Raw genomic sequence first — 20,568 nt, forward strand, 5'->3', positions numbered from 1 at the left:
ATTTTTCTGGTATCGGCCGCGCGATCGATACGCGATCGACTCCAGCTCGCGCGCGCGCGCGCGCGCCAACATATTTTCTCCTGAACGTACATACGATCTCCACGGAATATGGGATTAATGTAAAATTACTCACGACGAGCAGCGGTATCCGGTGAGGCGTGTTGACGCGCTGGTGGATAAACCTGAAAAATAAAATATGATCTTTTTATACTTTATCTATCTTCGACGACTCGCGATCCAAGCGTCGTTAAGAATTACCAAATAATTCGCATAGGAAGGAGAGGAAGGAGAGGAAAAAAAATCGATTCGTTTCAGCTTTTGTCCTGGTTGTTCGTCGTTTCGATCAACGCCGACGGCAGAGGCGACGAGGAGCCGCTTTCGATAAGCCGCTCGATCGACCGGAAGCGATAACCGGATGCATCCTTATCGTTCTTTCGCGATCGCTCGGCGAGCTTTCATTGTCCTACCATCCTCTCCGTTTGATCCTCCCCTTTTCATCTCCCTCTCTCTCTCTCTCTCTCTCATAATATAGTCACCCGCAAACCTATCATCGATCGGACCCCTATCGTTCGATTTAAAGTGTATCCCGAGGATCTCTCTTTCGCTCGATTTCTCCATTTTCGCTTTTACCTTTTACGTAGGATCGCAATTTTTACGTAGTATTCGAAAACGCGCACTTAACGCGAGAATTTATTATGTCCATAGCAGCGTGCGAAATTTCCCAAGGACTTTTCAAAAAAGTGGGGCTAAAAGCGTAAAACGCGAGCAGGAATGGCCCAATATGTAGCTTGTGATTCTTTCGTACATATTATTTACCATTCCGGTATTACATTCGTTGAAAAACGTTCGGGTAATATTTGCGCGAGTAAAAAGCGCAAATATATTGGCGCCTTTTGCTTTCTACAGCGTCTACATACGTGCAGTAGTGTACTTTACTGGAAGGAAATATATACGGAAACGTATCGATGTTATCGTTGAGACGAACTTCTTATTCTCCTCGCCATACGAGAAAAACGCTCTATAATCTGTCTCGATGGCGAGTCAACTCGATCGAGTCGGGTCATTGCTTCCACTTTAATTCCTTTTTAAACGTGCAAGACTCTGCGAAAAGTAGAGCAGAGATCGTGATCCTAGTAAAAGCTCCTTTCTCCTTTTCGAGTCTTCCCTTAGAGTCTCCCGATTCTAATCGCGAGATTATATTTCCGCTCCTTCGATTTTCTCCGTTAACTTTTGAGTAAAATTGCACGAGCAAAGGACGTATAAATCATCAGATTCTGCTTCTACACTTCTATAGGAAGTTCCCAAAGCAAAATTAAACCAAGGAGAGAGTTACCTTTGCTACGAATCCTACGGAAATTGTTCGAAAAGAATTACATCTTTCATCGCGAACGCGAAATCCAAGGAGAGCTTTGGCGAGCGACCTCGTCTCTCTCTCTCTCTCTCTCTCTCTGCCTTCTATCGGACAAGTATCGTCAAGTTTTTAAAAACGTCCAGGAATAACTTTTACCGACGAAATTGCATTTATCGAGTAAACAATGCGTGAGACGTCGGAGCGATGAAGCTCCAATTTGGTCGGCTAAAATGATGCGAATGCTGGTAAGCTTAATACTCTTTTTCCGGTGATTAACGTGGAAAAAAAAACAAAAAATATAATACGGACAACCAATCCCGCGGGAGAACCAGATACGCGCAACCGACGAATAAATTCTTTCGTAAACCGCGAAAATACCGATTACATGTTTTCAACCGCAAGTCTCTAATTATTATATAATTGTTATTCCAGAGGAGCCCCAAGCGAAAGCTTCAAGAGGAAAAAATAGAGGAGGGAGGGGAAGAGAGAGAGAGAGAGAGAGAGAGCGATTAGCCAAGCGGGACACGCGATCGTGCTCTTCGTCGCGGCGGTTTATACCTTAAATAATAAAGGCGAAGACAGGTAGCAGGAGCAAGAACGCTCACTTTACACGCCAACGACCCCATGATGGGGTCTCCTTGACCAGGATAGCCTTGGATAAACAAAGGAGGATAAACGAGAGGATTCCTATTTCCCTATAAAAAATATTTTACAAACTTTTCGTAGGAGCACGATCGAAAGGACGAAAATATCGTCAGCTCTCGGATCCTTCGAGCGTGAAAATAATCGCAAAATAATCGGTGCGGAAAGATAAAACTTTTTCAAACGAGCCTCTCGGTAGCGACGTCGGTAGTGCGTTACTTATCGCATTCGCGTAATTTACCCGTGAGAAGGAATATCGTCGTTTCTCTTTCTTCTCCATCAAAGTATTCCAGGGTGCCGTTCAACGGCGAACGGAAGAAGAGTGCGGCTTGCGTTTTCGAGGAAAGACACCGCCGAGATATTTTCTCTTCCTCCTCCTCCTCCTCCAGAGAGAGAGAGAGAGAGAGAGAGAGAGAGAGAGAGAGAGAGCACGCGATACTGGATTTCTCGGAGAAAAATCCGTAAACCGGGAAATACGACCGAGCCGAGAAATAAATAACGAAGGAGCCATCCTCCTCCTATTTTCAGCCCTTTCTCTTGTCTCTTTTCCAAGAACATCTTGGTCGAGGCAGATCCCTCCCTCCTACGCGAAAAGAACATTCCGAGATTTCAATCCTTTTGGGCCGATCTCGCGAGACGAAAAGAACTCGGAGACTCGTTGTCTCTATATAATAAAGCAACGCGAGTAAGAGCTAAAGCGAGGTAGAAACCGAGCGAAATCAAAAGAAAAAGCGAAGGAAGCGAACTTTGTCTTCCTTCGACCCTTTCGCGATGCTCGTTCGCGCGCACCGCAAAATCGTTTCTTCTCGTCTAGAGCGAAAGCACCTCTAGTAGACTTTATCGAAATGCCGCTCGACGCGAGCCGCTTCGCCCTTCTCTTTCTTCCTCTTCCGCTTTCGACAAGGTGGGATTAAACGTCGAGTATGGAGGGGATATAAATTCGAGAGGGATTCCCGGTGGGAGAAAAACGTCACGAAACGACGAGAAAACTGAGCCTTTACGAAATGTCGCGCGTACTAATTCGCGCGTCGCAGGAGAAGACTACTGGGAAGAGCCAAAGAAAGACTTATTCCATTGTTTTCGCGATACCGAACAAAAATGTTCTTTCCGAGACGATCGTGTAAATCTCGAGTAACGTTGAAGAATGTAAAAGGCACGAACGTTCTTTTTACCTTGATATATTATATATTATTCGATTGAATATTATTCGATCGCGCTTTTTCCCCACAAAAATTAGCAAATACGTACGTGCTCTTGCTTCTTGCAATAACCATTAAACTTCTCGGACGTAGTAGAACAGAGAGTAGTGAAAGAGGAAAAAAGTAAAAAATCGTCAGGTCGTACGAGTTTTTTCAACGGGTTTAAGAGCGAAGAGGCGTCTTCTCGCGAAAAAGTTCTTCGATATCTTAAGGGCCGAAAAGGAGAAAGAACTTGGTCGATGTATCTTTTCGAGTACTCGAGAGAGAGATCCGTTTTCTTGCGTCCATTTGTTCTTCTGGAACGAGCTTCTTAGCCCATCTTCAAGTCCGATCTCGACTTTTGAGTTGAAAAATCTTTAAGAATTGAAAGAACCAGAGCACAACTTGGTGATACGGAACGATGAGCCCGTACGAATCGATTGCGCGTAAGGTAGACGTGAAGTAAGTAGACCCGCGCGGGTATCGAGGAGAAGAGGGCGATACCCAGATAGGCGTATAAGTACGCTAATCTGCATTCGAATACGTGCGTAGATCTTTCGATAGGAGGAGGGAAGGGTATGAGTGGAGTGCGATGGTATGCGCCGAGTACGATGGACGAACCGGCGGGATCGTCGAACGAAGAGAAAGATGCGCACGCGCGCCTCCACAAGAACCGGATAACCCGTCGCGACGCGACGACGACCACGTAAGAAGATAAACGACGCTAGAAGCGGGAGAAAACAAATAGATAGTTGAAAATACGAGGAGGATGGTACTTGGCTTGTAAGCGATCCTTTCGTCAATCTATACGCGTATCTATAGGGTGTGACCAAGTTGAAATTTCTACAAAGTTGCGATCTTAACGCAGATCAGAATAGTCGATTATCTCTCCTCCTCGTTATTCCTAGGAGATCCGTCGACTAGTCTCGCCGTACTCGCCGTAACACCCGTTATATGCCCATCGATCGGAGCTTCGTTATCTTTGCCATCCAAGCCGCTTTCGCGGACAAATTGCACGAGGGATATAAAACATCGAGCGCCGTCCGATAAGAAGATTACGCTCGTTCGAAATCGCGCTAAATCAATATCGGACTATAGGCCGCTGCCGTCCCCGCCCCCACCTTTTCTCTCTCTCTCCCCCATCTCAAAAGAACAGTCGTCCCTCCAACGCCGTAATCCCTTTAATCTCGCGATCAGCGCTACTACTTTTCACCTCATTTTCCAACCGATTGCCTTACCTTACCTCTCCCTTTTCGCCATTTTCTTTATTTCCCCGTTGAATACACCACGGCTAAGATGGGACGTTCACCGCCCGCTCCTCATCATTTCTAATTAATTTCTTTGGACGTGACAGCATGGCTACGTAATTAATTATAATTAGATTTCTCGAACGTATCGTTGGACGACAATTTTCCTCTTCTCCTTCCTCTCTCTTGCCTTCCTCGTTCGATTATCCTTCCTTTGTGCGTTATGCCGCTTCTTTTTATTGCCTAGACCGACCTCTTTGCTAGGCCGTGACACTACTCGAAATAATTGCAAACACGATCTACTCGAAGAGGAGTAATGAAATTAATGAAAACCCGTTAGCGCTGGCAGTCAACGTCCAGCTACGGCTAATTATGAATCGCTTCGACGATTCTCCGCTATGTCGACGCGAACAACATCCCATTTCCCCATTTTACTTCCATATCCTTGCAAGTTGGCGATTGAAAATACATTTTAGTGACGGATATTAATACTTTTAACTTGTGACGAGTAGGGGGACGATCGAGAGGAGAGGATAAACGAAATCAATGCGACGATCCAGCTTTTTCATCTCGCGTGACATTAGACCGTCGACCTGATGATCCGGCTAAAAAAAGATAAAAGCATCCTTGGTCTGCGGTTCAACCATGGGTTAAACCATCCCCATCCACGAATCCAAAGCGCTGCAAAGGGTCAAGTTTGCTCCTGCATGTGCACGATGAAGGCCTTTCTCTATCTATCTATCCGTCTATCTCTTCTCGATACATTCCGTTAGCTGCATCGTCGTGTTTCGGCCTTTTTTGGATTTTGCAGATAAAAGCGTCACGGCTTCGGTGCCATCGGTGTGTGCATCGAGCCAAAATGGAGAATGAAACGATGTTTGCGCGCGCGCGCGCGTTTGTCTGGGTATGTATCGCCGTATAAAAGCTTGTTCCATTTGCTCACCCACCCTCTTTCGCTCTTTCTCCTCCGTCTCCAACGGCTAGAAACGGAATCCGTCGTCGCATTCGGTGTAACCAGGAACAACAATTCGGGTTAGGAAATTAGAATTAGAGAGATGGACGAGTGGACGAACGAATCCCTTTAATCCGTTCTATCCGTCAGGACGAACAAAGCTTTGTACAAAACTTCTTTCCTTCTTTAACTTTTCCTTTATCGTCCGACGAGGTCCTTTGGTTTTGCACACCTTCTTTGCGCTATCCGCCGATATCCGACTCCACCTTTCTCCGTCGAGTTTTTATAAATCGACCGGTGAAAAGGAAGAAATTGCGTTTTTTATGAGGATGAAAAAAGAGGAGAAAACGTGTCGAAACGTGGCGCGTCCTATCGTCGAGAACACTTATCCTTTCGTTAATCCATTTGTGGTACGTGTGGATTAACGTCGTTAGATAGGTGCTGCTAGATCTCTATTTAGGGGGGATAGGCGGGCACACAATAATGATAAACTTCCGAAAGGACGTACACGGTAGTATCGTCGGGGACTTTTCGAAGATGATTCGATGGGTGGACGGAGAATGTACACTACTGTTGCCGCAGAGGTAACGGTAATGATGCGGCACAGCTGGCGAGTAAACTGATTTTGAGGTTGAGCGTCTCTGCTACGCGATACCGAAACACGATGGCACGAGCGTTAAATATCGTCGAACGTACACGTAGAACGTACACGTTAGAGCGTACACGTAGAGAGTACACATTGAGCGTACGCGCCGAATTATCCAAAATTCGAGGAAGCGCGCGTTCTCGCTATAATCGAGAAAATACGCCTCCGATAAGGCCATTGTTTTAAGCGAGAGAACAATCGGCAGTTTCGTCGTGTCAACTGATTGTCAAATGACACCACACGTTTCGCTTCGATTCGTTCCTCATTTTTCGTTAAAAATTTCGAATAAACTTAATAATTCTCTTCGTAAGAAGAACTAACGAAATGATAGTTTTTCAAATTCCTCAAAGAGGGAAAACTCGTGTGGCGTTATAGTCGAAGTATTTTTCATTAAGCGGAAAAACAAGCAGAAATATAAATTTGCCGAAGCCGTGACAAGGAGTAGCGCAGCAGAGTTGCCGTTGTTAGGGTCAGGCTGGGCCCTCTGTTCGTTAACGCTGTTCGTAACGACGCCCATTTGTCGCGTCGTATAACGCGCCAGTATGCATGCGCTGTACATACAGCGTACGAAGAGCCATTTCTCGGGGCATTCGTGGACGCTGGTTCGTATCGGCAATCGTGCGATCTAAATTGCCAATTCACGTTAATAACCAGACCAGAGAGTGTGTATGCGCCTTCGAAATAGCTCAGCGGACCATCGAAAGCCACGCGTGCGCGTGCGCTCTCTCTCTCTCTCTCTCTCTCTCTCTCTCTCTCTCTCGCTTATCAGGAGAAATTATGTCGAACCGGTCTCTATTATGTCTCGACGATAATTAACTCTTCTCTTTCAATTCTTACCGCTTTTCCCACGAATAGAATAGAATCGAATACAACGGATGATTTGCTCTAGTTGCAGGACGCGTATGTACATATGTGTGTACGATTCGATCGATAAGGTCGAGAGGACGAAACCGGAGAGAAGGAGAGAAAGAGAAAACAAATAACCGATCTATTCGACGATCATTATCGTTGTTTTTCCTATCGACGACCTATCGGCGATTCTCTTCTGAACTTCTGATCTCAGGGAGGAAGGAAAAGGAATATTTGTTTTTTAAATCACGAGCTTGGGGAAAATAATAATGGTGCACGATCGAAGCTTCGTCGATGGCACAAAATTGAGAAACGTAATTTCTATTGTTTGGTCGTTTCGCAAGCTTTCCAATTATCAGCCAAGCAGACGTGTAATTCTATCTCTATGGAGATCCCTAATGACGTTTCTACCAGCTACCAATGACAACAATTCGCGCAAACTTGCCACTTCAGACTCGCTGAATATAATGGTCTGCCTGCGCGTCCGACTGTATTGTCGTATCGGCTAATTGGATGAGAAAGAAAGAGGGACGAAAACCCGACTCGAAAGAATGCTTAAAAAGCCGTCGCTTATTTGTGCCTAGAGAAGAGAAAAAGATAGACAGGAGGGAAAGATATGGATAAATTTGAGAAGGAATGTCCTTCGGTTATGGAAGGAAGGGGTAATGACGGTGGTGGAAGAAAAGGAAAGAAAAAGAAAGAAAACCAAATCGGACCGGTCCTACTTTCATCGTTCCGAACTTGTCGCGATTATCGATCGCTTATCGACTGACTTCCTATAATTTCTACTCTAGAAAACTAATTTCTCTCAAAAGAAAAACACCTGATATCCGGAAATAAATAATGTAAAGTTAGTCTCTCAGCAGTTGTCTGTTTATTGTCGGAGGAGCGTTTATCGATGCGCGCGCCTATTTCGTTCGTATTTTCGTTTAGCGGTAGCTAAAGGAAAAGAGGAGGTCGAGGTAACGCGGTCGGTCGAAATACTAGTACGAAATGCGAAAGTAATGACGTCTCTAGGCGCCCGGAGAATCACCTGGGACATGAAACTTTCAAAGAACTCGTTTGCTAGTTCGATTCGGGACCTGCTACGACGGCACGCCTACCTAGATATGTACAAGTGCGACGTACGGCTTACCTACCTACGGTTTACCGTAGGAAAAGGAACAACTATCAAATGATTTTCGTCGAATAAAATTTGATCCTCTTTCGATTTTCTCCAAGTAAGAGACGTTTTTCCAAGGAAAATTCAACATCTCTAGAGAAAAAAAAAGAAAAAGAGAAAAAAAGAAAAATACCGTCCCTCTCGTAAACTCCAAGTTGTTATTGATTATAAATAGAGATTACATAATACAGAAGATATCTCATCCTGGTGACTCGCTCTTTAACTAATAGGTTCTATCTCGAGGCTAGATCTAATCGAAAAAGTTATCAGCCGAAATTGCTTTCTGCGGTTTTCCTGCGAACTCGCAAAAGATGTACTTGCGCGCGCGCAAGTACCGAAGAGCTGCTTCGCTGCATAATGGCGCAGATCAAAGGAGCTTGCGGTCGAAGCTCACGGCCGTTCTCCGTCCGAGTCTAAAACACGCATGGAATTGAGAGTTCGCGCGACCGACTTCCTCTTCCTTCGCATCTATACAACACATGCAGAACGCGTATGCGTACGATCTACTATGTACGAAAACGTTGCCTTTTAGTATCTCTCTCTCTCTCTCTCTCTCTCTCTCTCTCTCTCTCTCTCTCTCTCTTCCTCTACCTCTCTTTGACGACGCCTTTGAACGTCGCTATTATTAATATGTCACTTTTGCGAATTCGTAGAAACGAAACCATACAGCGAGATGGTCGAAACATAGTCATTAAAGGTCTTCGATCAAAGCGTTCTCAATTAAAACGAACAAAGGATGCGCCTATAATAAAAAAAATAAATTCAAGAGCACATACCTGAGAGCACATAAATCGACCCAATTTCGCGCTGTTTCTTGGTCCCTCGAGATTGCCATGAATACGATATTCAACGGGACTTTCATTTTTAGCGTACATACATATGTAATTAATTCGCCAAAAAATAATTACAAAGAATCTTGCACTTTGTTTTAACGTCGAATCAAGTTTATCATCTATTCGAAATTTGCAATGGAAATTGCGGATGCCAAAAATACCTCGTATTCGTGTCCTCGATTCGCGGTATTGAAAAGATTATAGACGTTGCCAAAGATGCAAAGCAGCATATCTCTAGGCAATGGTATTATTTGCTCTACAATGTATACATCCGTAAACATGGGTGCGTACGCACGCGCACGAGCGACGTAAGTTCGTACGTACATATATCCAGTGACAGAGACAGAGAGAGAGAGAGAGAAAGATCTATATACTGGCGTATTTGTTTAAGGTGCTTGCTCGTTTGCTCGGTACCTTGGCAATTAGCAATTAGGTAATTAGTTGTACTCTCTCCGTTCGACTATTACCGGGGTGCTACTTACAGAGGCAAAGACGACCGATCCAATAGATCGAATTACTTTAGATTACACGAGACCGAATCGTATGTCAGCGCTATTGCTATTCGATAGGATATAAAGATCGGTCGTTTCCTATTAAATCCGCGAATACGTACAAAGATTCGCACGTTTTATTCGAATAAGATTACAAATTTAATGACTTTTTTCTTCGGAATTTTTTACCACAAAGAATTTCGCACACGATCATTTTGCCGGTAGGTCAGTCTTAAGCTCGAATATTAAAACATAATATTTCAAACGATTGCGCGATTTCCACAATGACAAAAACAAAACGAAAGACGAGACTAAGAGAGCGCAATGTCGATATTACTTTCGATCTTTTCTTTAAGCAACTTGAAAAGTTTACCGTTTAGAATTTAATTTCAACTTGGCCATGCGAGAGAGAGAGAGAGAGAGAGAGAGTCATTCTATTGGGACTACCGCACGAGAAAAATGTTTGCAAAACTTTGAAAAGAACGATAATGCGAATTCCTCTAGCCTTCCTTCCTCGATCGATCGACTTGAAAATTCAAGTAATTACAATCGTATACATATATAATCGGATTATTATTAAACGACGCGATCTATCGGTCCTATTTTCGATAAAAAAGAAAAAGGAAAAAATAATAGTACACGTTGAGATCCGAGAAGTTTGACTCGTTTCATCGAAAACTTTTGTTCGCGAGCTATACGTAGAGCATAACTTATAACTCGTTAGTCGAGACTTAACTACACTCGAAAGATAGAGAAAAGTTTTTTAAGATTGACAGACGTTTTTGTCGCTTTTCGTTCGACAAAAGAGTCGATGAGATCGGCTGACATTCCAAGGAGACGCGACCGACGACGAGAAACTCGAAAAGTCCCGACCTTTCGACGATCGACGATACGCGTACGCGTGTTCGAATAACCAGGCACGTTCTTCGACTCGAGTTATGCTCCTTACTCGAGAGTCGTTGAGACGAAATAGGGGGAAAATGACAAAAGGAAGATAAGAGAAGTCGTCTGCCGCGCAGACTTTTTTCTCTTTTTAAATATAAACAAAATGTCAATTTGAAAGATCGACATTTGTCCGATATACGACAGATAAATTTCAAGGCGAAGAATAAGAAAAGACAAACGGTTGAAAATAATCGATTAAAAGTGGATTGCTGCCAAACTAGATCCTTGTTTCTCGCTTAATCGACGACAAGTGCTTTATGCCATGTCTCCTTTTTCTTTGTTCTTTCTCTCTCTCTCTCTCTCTCTCTCTCTCTCTCTCTCTCTCTCTCTCTTTTGGATACAACCCTAACGCCAACCCGCAAAGGAGACACGCATCGAGCACGGAATAAAAAGTACGACGCTACTTGATGTGGGGGCGCAACGACTCGGTCATTGAGGAAAACTCGAATGTATCTTTCGACTGTAGAGACGCTCCTTTTTATCGCAACTCACTCGCGCGTCTCTCTCTCTCTCTCTCTCTCTCTCTCTCTCTCTCCCATACTCCGTGCTTTCTTCCTCCCTCTTGTACCACCCCTTTCATTTTGATCCGAGAATCGTTACACAGAGCGCGCAACTCAGACGCAACCCAGCGCAACTTTTCCACCGTTGTGAAAAGCATCGAGCTCTGTTGCGGATTCTTTTTTTTTTCTTCGCAATTCGCAATTCTTTCCTCAGAAGTAAGCACGCCGCCATTGTTTCGGCCGAACGCGCGCTTCGTTTTTTCCTCGACGCACTCGTTTATACAACTTAGTCGGTCGGTGGAAGAAGAAATCGCACTTGCTTTCACTTATTTTTCGAGATTACGAACGCACGTCCCTCTTTTCTTTCTTCTTCTTCTTCATCTCCAAGTCTAATTGCATCCACGGTCGGGTAAATTTGCTCTCCCTCCCCAAGCCGGCTGCCATGTTTCTCCTCTCATATCTCTTTTCTCGTTTGCATGTGACTCGCTAATGACGAACAATGTTTCGCTAATGGAATCGACTTCGAAAGATATTATTTTTGACTATTGGCATTGTTTTTTAAAATCAAATTTCAACTTGATTGATAATTTACCGATCGACACCGGGTAAGAGACAGACCATATACCATCCTCGTCGAATGCAACAGTGAAATTACATGAACTAGCAAAAACTCGAACGCGACAAAGCTCGCGTATTCTAACGAGATTGACTTCAAGCCCCGAAAAGGCGATGAAAGAGAAAGAACAAGGGAAGAGAGAAAAATAAAAAGAAGTACATTGCTCCGTTGCTAATTACTTCTCGGAACAGAGAACGTACATTACTGGATAGGGAGGTGATGATGTTCGGAGTCGAATGAAAAAAAAAGGCGTAAAATTCGATGTATCGCTGAAAGGAGAACGAGATCGAGAACAAAAGAGACGGAGAAGGATGTCGCGAACGATTAAACGAATTCCGAATGAAACGCGTTGTATCGCAATGTGCACGACATTGGTACGGAAAAAATAGGACGTAACGAGTTGCCCGCGAGTAATACGATCAAGTCAAAACTTTGTTATCCCGACGGTCCATTAGCCACGAAATTCCGTTATTTCGTTATACGTGGCACTTTTTCTGTCTCTCGCTCGCTCTCGTACGCTCTCACCTCGCTCTAGCAACACGTTTTTCTGCCAACAATTTTTCTCGACCGTATGGCCAGCTAATTTTTCGATACAATCGATGCAAATTCCTACGTTTTACTCCTTGAAATGGCGTTAATTATATTAAATGAAGTAAAACGATCGAACGACACTAGATCTCGCAGACGTGTCGCAACGAAAAATGCCCCCGTCCGTTATTCGAGAAAACTTCATATCGGTTCGTATTAGCGATCCCTCTTTAGGCACAGCTTACGAGTCGCGGACTCGTACCGTCGTCGATAAACTTTTAACAATGCTATTACACCTGTATAGTTACACAGTTGGATCGTTGATTTTCGAGAGGCCTTACAAGATATATCTCGATAATCGCATCCTCTTGTCGTAAGAAAGTGATGAGTTTTACCATGCAAACGATATTATATACTTTCTACTCGATATTGAAAAGAGATAAAAATTTGCCATCGAATCTTCTCTTTTCTTTTTTCTATCTATTTGCACCATTTCGATTCGAATAATCTGCCACCTGTTAAACGTCTTAAGAGCGTTCGACCAGTCAGTCGCGATCATTGGATATGAGAAATGAAAGAAGCAAAAAATAGTCGAGCGTAATGAAAACGAAATAGGAGACGTATACGTCGATATAACATCATATTTATCCAATTCTGATAACCAACGGCGATGATACCGTAAATAACGCGATATCGAAAAACGATAATCGAATAGAATTTATTATTTATTATTTAATATTTATTTTTCGATTCCTTTCGCCGATATGGATATCACCGACATTGTTTTCGCAACGATGGAAAGAAGCGCCGGACCTTCTTTACGTTCCAACTTGGAATGGCTTCTCCTTGGTACGCGTCACAAAATGTTATAATTTTCAACGATACGCGCTGTGGAAATATCGATGCAAAATGATTCAAGGAAAAATCGATGTGAGTGCGCGTGTTAATTGAAATAGCGATTAGCGCGTACAAATGGAATTGCTCGTCGACTTTTCCGGAATTTTCACCAAAGAATCGCCGTTGCTTTCTCTCTCTCTCTCTCTCTCTCTCTCTCTCTCTCTCTCTCTCTCTCTCGTTCTCTATTTCTCGATACATAGACACGCGATATATAATCCTTCAAAATAGAAATTATTTGCTGATTTTACATTTCGTCTACTCGAATTGTTTCGTTTCATAGACAAATATTTCGTTCCATCGTGGAACGGAGTTCAACGAGAAAAATTGTTTATTTAGGCTTCGATAAAATAACTTCGACTATATTTTGTACTCGTCGTCCAGGATGGAAATAAACTTAATAGGTCCCGCCGTTTTAATGTAAATCGCATATTTCGAATCGTCGAAAATATGAGTGAAGAATGGTGGCGTCTGAAAAGAAGTGAAATTCAAGCGCATCTTTTCAACGACGTCGCGTGCCCGTTGAAAAACATTTATCGGAGAGAAGGAAGTTTCGTGAAAGACGCGAGTCGACCGGCATTTATGATTTCGCATAAAGGAGAAAAAACGAGACGCTCTTTTCTTTATGCCGAGACATAATTAAGAAAGATATATGTACTTGTGCCTATACTTTATTTTCCCGCGATATTATCTTTTACTTTTGTACTTTGGTACGTGAACCTTTTTTCTCTCCTCGGTCCTTCCGAGTGCGGAGCACATCATCTTTCCGACTCTACTAGTAATAGCGAAGCGAGTTAACTGGGTCAGATTTCGTTTCTATGAGATGCGGCTCGTCGCACCGTGAAATTAACCTACGATTGTCCTGCAGTCGTCGTGCGCCGACAACTCGAGAAAAAGAAAGAGGAAGAGAAAACTCGCTTCTCTCTCTCTCTCTCTCTAGACTTTCCTGCTAATCGATTTTCCCATTTTTCTTTAATTGCCTATCTCGACGATACCTCGAGATCCATGATAAACGTGGTCATAGACAGGCATTTGCTTATTGATTTCCCTTAAATTGATAACGGAGAGAACGGATCGTCTTTCATTCGGATCACGCCGATCAACGTACCAGTAAAACTTAGAAAGGAGGCGAAAAAGAAATTAGCCCTGGTATATCTTTCCTTTTTTCGAGGAAAAATAAGGACCGACGAAACTTTTGTTTTGTGGCGCAGAGCCAAGCCGCCAGTTTACTCTTACCTTCGTTTTTTCGATCAATCGATCTTTTCTCCGACAAGGGGCAAATAGAGAAAGGAGATTGGTTGAATGTCTTTTTATTCGTACGACTCGGGAGAAGAAAAATTGGAAAGCGGTCTGCCGTTGAAACGCATTGAGATTAGCGCCAAGAAGATAATAAGATATTACCCAAGAGAGGATAGAAGAGATCGCGATTCGAAAATATTTCTCCCGATAAGTGTATATATATATATAATGGAAATTCTACTTTTATCGCGGAATCTCAATCGGCATTAAGAAAGTCAACGACTGCTAGAAATGATCTGCCGGTTATACTCGGGAGAGTGGAGGGGAAGGGGGAGAGGTTCATTCTGGACGCTAATCGAACGAAAGCGGCACGATGATCGTCGTTCGTAAAGACGCGAAATTCCTCCTCCCGAGTAGATACTCGAAACTTCCGGCTTCCGTTCGCGCACTCGTTTGCCTTTCCCCTTAATCGCGCGTACAGTATGCACGCGCACGACGTCTCAAGATATTTAACTACATACTCCTTTGGCAAAACGCCAGATCGATGGAAATAATAGTCGGAGGTTTATCGTCTCGTTCTCATGGATTTCCATTAGCGATTCTTTTACAAGCTTCGCGCTCGCGAAACAGAGATATGTGGGCAGAAAGGGGAAAAAGAAGATGGCCTTGCAGATTTCGATACTTTATCGGCGCTTAGAATTTACGAGTGCGGTGACAATGATGATGGCTGCGCACATTTCAAAGGTACCTTCCGTTCTAACATCGTATTACCCGATTTTTCCTCGTTCTTCGATCGAACGCATTTCGGTACCTTGAATATTTCAGCAAAAAAGAAAAAAAAAAAAGAAAAGAAAAACTTTCTTTTGAAGGAACAAAAAAAATTTGTGCAATCTATGATTATACGGTGTATTATTACATCTCGGAAAATTCGCTTGGTTACGTTAATAAAGCTAAAAAGTACTTTTCCAGAATATTCTTCGAGTTCCACCGGTGCTCGTAATTATTTAAGAAATGAGAGCAGGAGTTTTACGTGCGCGCCTTCTCTTTTTTCGCACGGTCTTTTTTCACGCACTTGGAAGAAAACACGGGAATACAAGTAGTCCGTAACATAAGAATTAGTCCTTCCTTTCGTTCGCTGCGATTTCCGGAAGGAAGAGATTAAACTAGCAAGGATCGCCATCTTAAATCCAACTGGATATTTCATTTTCTTGCTACTACGTTATACTACGACGTTATACTACGTTTCGCGTTCTCTTTAATGCGAAAAAGTAGGAAAAAGGAAGGTATTCTACGCAAGCGACTTAACATACCGTAGAAGGAGAAGATCCGCGACGAAATAATCGTATAAACGATTACGATGGGAACGAAGGAGATCATTTTTGGGAATGATGCTCTCCTATAATCGTCTTTCTCGAATAAGAAAAGCGAGTCCGAGTTGTTAGAGAGGGTCAGGCAAACGAGAACGACAAAGCTAGGCCACGGTGGTAACGTTCCGGAAGTCAGGATCGATATCCAGACACGCCATCACCACCCCTGGACGCTTTCCTAGCTCTCGTCTGTTTATTTTCCAACCCCTCTATTTCTACCCCATCTTCCTTTTTCTCCCTCTTCCTCCTACTCCTCCTCTTCTATCGCATCGAGAAAGGTTAATGGACCCACGGGATGTCTTTTGCAACGCGAGAGACTTCCACTCTATGAAAAGGAAATTTTTCGGTTGGCCGTACCACCCATAAACGGATCCCTCGAACGAGAAATGAAGAGAGAAAGAAAGTGCGCTTCGCAAATGAACCGCTCCGAAACAGCCCCGCCCCACGTTTCTTATTTTCTCGTCCTCCTCGAGGATCGATCAGCCGCGCGAAAAAGATAGGCTGTCCTTTAATCGTTTTATTCTTATTTCGTCTAATACTACCGATAAACTCGGTCGATAGGCCAAAGTCGAATCTCCCAGGAGTATCTACTTGTTATCCTTGTAGTTATTAGTTGGATCGGTCGACCGATCCAACTAATTTTGCTTGTCTAACTTGGCCGATTGAATTTTAAATAAATCAATGAGCGCTGCAACTTCTCCAATCGCGCCGATAGATACCTTGACAGATAGATCCACGGAGATAATAAGTAGTATAATATAGAATGATATTTAAAAAGTCATCGAGCTGACTCGTCGTAAATGCGACGACCGAGCTTGGAGAAAAGGAGAGATTGCTCGAAGAAAACGTGCGTAGATACAGAGCCGTCTCTGTTTAGAGATAATAGAGCCCTTCTCTGTTTGACCTCCCAGACAGCTCTCGGTCCGAATCATCCAGGCCGCCATACTCATACGCATTCGCATTTCGCCGTATAAAGTTTTAACGTCTACGTAATTCGTATAAATTTATGTCAAGTCTTCGATGTGCATCGAAGGAATAATCGATCGAAAATTGTCCTCTCCCTGCGTCGTCTATCACGACGCAATTTAAAGGATAATCGAAGGATAAGACCGAATTTAAGGATAATCGAAGCGGTAAACGAGCTAAGAAAGGTTTGCTCTCGATAAAGGGAACTTCGCTGGAATATTAGATTTACATTTCGTCAGACACCTGTGCATTAGGATCCTCCCTTTTGTGACGCGAATCCGACGTTCTCGAGAACGTCCCGAGCCGATTTGCGTCTGGCACAGACCCTCTCCGAAAAATGTGAGAACACTTTCGTTTGGTCTTCGTACGCCTTCTCTCTTAGAGTTTACAAGCGAGCGCGCACACGCCGCTCTTGTAAACTCTTGGTAGCACTCGCGCGATACGTAGAAGGTTGAGTACATTGCGTACCAACACACTCGTCCACCTTTAATTAAGTACACCATACACATCGTTTACGTACACAAACGTAGGAAGGAGAGCGAGGAGTATCTACGAATTCCTTCCATCATGAACACGAACGTCGTGCCTCTATTATAACGAAGCCAATCTTCGAGTTCGTATCGGGGTCAAACGAGTGAAGATGAACTTTACGAGCGACTAGACGGCATCGCTGTCTACTTTCGAGAACTCGTCTACTCGTCGAAACGTACGTAGCTTTGTCCGAGTCTTGAGAAAAGGGTAGAAAAAAAAGAAAAAGAAAGAGAAAATTAATCGGCTAACGATCGCGAACGCTTATCGCTATAGTTTATGGTTATGACGAGGAGGCGATTGCGGCGTCGAGAGTTTAACGACGCGACGCGACGCGGCCGGCGTCGAGAAGACGTAAAACGCGAAGAACGAGACTCATCGTTCGCGCTCTGTTACGCTTAGGAACGACGAAGCAGTGAGGAGGAGCGCGTGCATTTAGAATTGCGACCGAAGAAAATAGGCAAAAAAATGCTTCGCGATAATAGCGAAATAAAATAAAGCCAGGAACGATTCTTCTTCTCCTTTTCGATGGCTCTTATAATTTCCCCATTTACTATCGCAAATTTTACATTTTTCTCGATAAAATCATGAATAATCCACTCGATGGCCGTTGATTGCACTTTTTTTTCGCGACTTGCACAAGCATCGCGCGTCCATTCGACGAAGCTCGTTTTCCAATCAATGGCGAATTTTCAATGGCCTTAAAACAGAGCTCGCTCGAAGTGTATCGAAACGGCTGGCGCACGATCGTCTCGTACCATATATTTGTACACGAGTCTCATTGAGTTTAACGAAACTTTCACGTCGTAGAAAGCACGACTCTAGGACGATATAATATTTGTCTAGACTAATCGAGATCTTCTCTCCTCTCGTACTCTTCTCTCCTTCGCAAAACATGGCGCGCTTCTTCTCCGTCCCATTGTCAACATTAATCGAATCGCAAAGAGTCCTTTTGTCCCTTTTCCTACTGTCGAATAAAAAGTGCCGAGTGGGGGGAGGTTTACCGGTCACGAAGCGCATGGTCGAAGCCCCGTGGTCGGTACGGTACGTGTACCGTAGGTATGTAGGTACGAATTCTAATTGCATTGTTGGTAATATAGCGGGGATAATAGGGCAACTCGTATACGGCAACTCTCGGCGCATTAACACAGTTTTGGCCGGTGCGCCGGGCTCGTTCGCCCGAAATTCTACCAGAGTCTCTCGGCGGCAAATAATGCGCTGTCCGCGATCTCCGACGATCAGGCTCCGCTTTGAAAAATTCCTCCTCTTCCTATCCCGCTGACCCATTCTCTCATTCTCTCTTGGTAAATTGATTTTTCACTCTGCAGGAATTAAATCGTACTCTCTCAAGCGACGTCATCATTATCTTCGATGCAGCAAATTAATAAGCGTAACGTCATTTTGTTTAAACGCGAAACCTCCGATGAATCTCCGACAAATCTAACAAAAATTTGTCCACTGTAGAAATTCTTGTCGCATCGGCTCAGGTAGTACACGATAGTATCGATTTCTCTTTTTCGATTGGCATTAAAGTTCGATTGATTAAACGCACTTCTTACGTAATTGCATTCTTTCCGCGGCGGATCCGTTAATGGCCGGTACAGGGGAGAGAGAGAGAGAGAGAGAGAGAGAGAGAGAAAGACGCAACCCTTTTATGCTCGCTTCTCCGCACGATGCCAACGCCGTTATATTTACCTAGTTCGTAACGAGAGAACAGGACGGATCGATCGTATCCGTCTTCGTCGTCGTCGTCGTCGTCGCCGTCGTCCTTGCCGATGACCGTTCGTCCGTGTACGCTCGCGAGATCGATCGATCGATTTTCCGACGATTCTGCTTCCGCGATTCTTACCGCTTCGATTGCGAATACTCGCGCTACGAAATATATCGACGATGTCACGCTCGAGCGACAATATCTACCTCGGTTACGGCCACATAGCTCAAAATCCATCCAAGTTCTATGGCGAATTCGATAGATATAAACCGCGTATATAGTTATAGATGGATGGATGATAGGTGTATATCGTATCGAAAGTACGAGAAAAAAACGACAATCGGAAATTCCGCTTCGATAGAAATCCAACCGCGCAAATTTTTCATGTTCATTCGTCGTATATTAAGAACGCTTCATTCTCGTTTAACAAATATAAGGTGCGATCGGTAAAGCGGCAAAAATTTCTTTCATTTTTTTTTTTTTTTTTTTTTTTTATTAACATTATTGCATCGATATAAACACTCTTTACGATCCGAGAATTGATTGCGTAAGGTGAAATGAGAAAGGATCATTAAAAGGCAAAAAATGAGCCGAAAGCGACGCATCCGCGTGCACTTTGTGGCACACGTTTCGACGAGTCGTAAACCGCTATAAATATAAATACGCGTTCGAATTGGATACGATGAGGTTCTAAGATAAACCCGTCGGCCTTGGATATGCGTACGTATCATGTATACCTATATATGCGATTGTCGCGTAAAACGAATGAAATCGTCCGCACGCAATTTCACAGACCGTATTTTAACACGCGTGCGAGCCTTGGTACGGCTCTTATACACGTAAATGCACACGTACGTGCGCACGTCTTTAGCGAGCCACACAGGCTATCGATCTCGCCAATTGCATTGCCACAGCCTCGCTTCCGTTGAGATACGAATTAATTGAATGGACTTCTAATAACCAGTGAGATTTATTAAGCGATGTTACGCACCGCTCGGCCAGCTACGCGCTTCGACCTTCTACAAAATATCTCACATTTCCTATAATGGACAGCTCTCTCTCTCTCTCTCTCTCTCTCTCTCTCTCTCTCTCTCTCTCTCTCTCGCCTATTAAGAAGGACTCCCCCTACCCATCTTTCTGTCTCACCTTAACGCTCGAGTAACATTCAGCAGAATAATCAACTTTTTTTTATTCGTTTCATCGATCGTCCTCTTCTCGACCATCTCCTCTCTCACCCTCGTTCATTTAGAAACAATCAAGGTGATGGAAATTACGCTCGCTCTGAACGAAGAAAAAAACTTGTGAAAGCTAGTTAAAAAGGACTTTCTTTCGCGCGAATTCAATTTTTATTGATAAATACGGTTTGTACGCAAACACGAAAGAACACATTCGCTTCTTTCCTATTTGCGTTACCTCTCGATTTACTGCAGAATTTCAAATCAGAGGAAGATGTGAAATTTCTAAAATCCTCTTATTTCAGACCGATGGATAGTTTGTTAATATACAGTATCGATAGCGGCTAGTATTATATTTTAACGAGTTGTAAAAAAGAAACTGCGCACATTTGAAAAAAAAAAAAAAAAAACTAAAAGCGACTTTTATACGAAGTAAAGGCGCGCCCATAAAAATGACATTTTTACACAAGTATAATCTTTGAGAGAATATAATTTGTAAAGAAAGATCGCGAAGCTTCGTCGAATATGCGAGCACGGCTCGGAAAGATCGAAACTGGTTTTTAATACTCTCGACTGTATCTCGTCGAGCATCGCATCGATTCGATATTGCATCGAACAAACATTAAAGTCCCGATCGCCTTCGTCTCTTTCTCCTACGGTTCTCTATTCGTCCTTTAACAATTCTAATGTTTACACGGAAGGAAAGAATGGACAAAAGGAAGAACGTCAAACATATTTTTGTCGAGCG

The 20,568-nt window shown here is 43.5% G+C and overlaps 1 protein-coding gene across 2 annotated transcripts in view; it reads right to left on the reverse strand.

Annotated features, from left to right (window-relative positions):
* Window positions 1-20,568, reverse strand: part of LOC118447168 (RNA binding protein fox-1 homolog 2) — an 80,418-nt gene that overhangs the window by 57,190 nt on the left and 2,660 nt on the right. For both annotated transcript variants that reach the window (XM_085656625.1, XM_085656624.1), the window contains exon 2: window positions 134-182. The gene's annotated coding sequence lies outside the window, so the exon portion shown is untranslated. The remainder of the gene's footprint in view (window positions 1-133; window positions 183-20,568) is intronic.

Source organism: Vespa mandarinia, chromosome 4 (assembly GCF_050613455.1).
Source record: "Vespa mandarinia isolate Hongniang chromosome 4, ASM5061345v1, whole genome shotgun sequence".
NCBI lineage: Eukaryota > Metazoa > Arthropoda > Insecta > Hymenoptera > Vespidae > Vespa > Vespa mandarinia.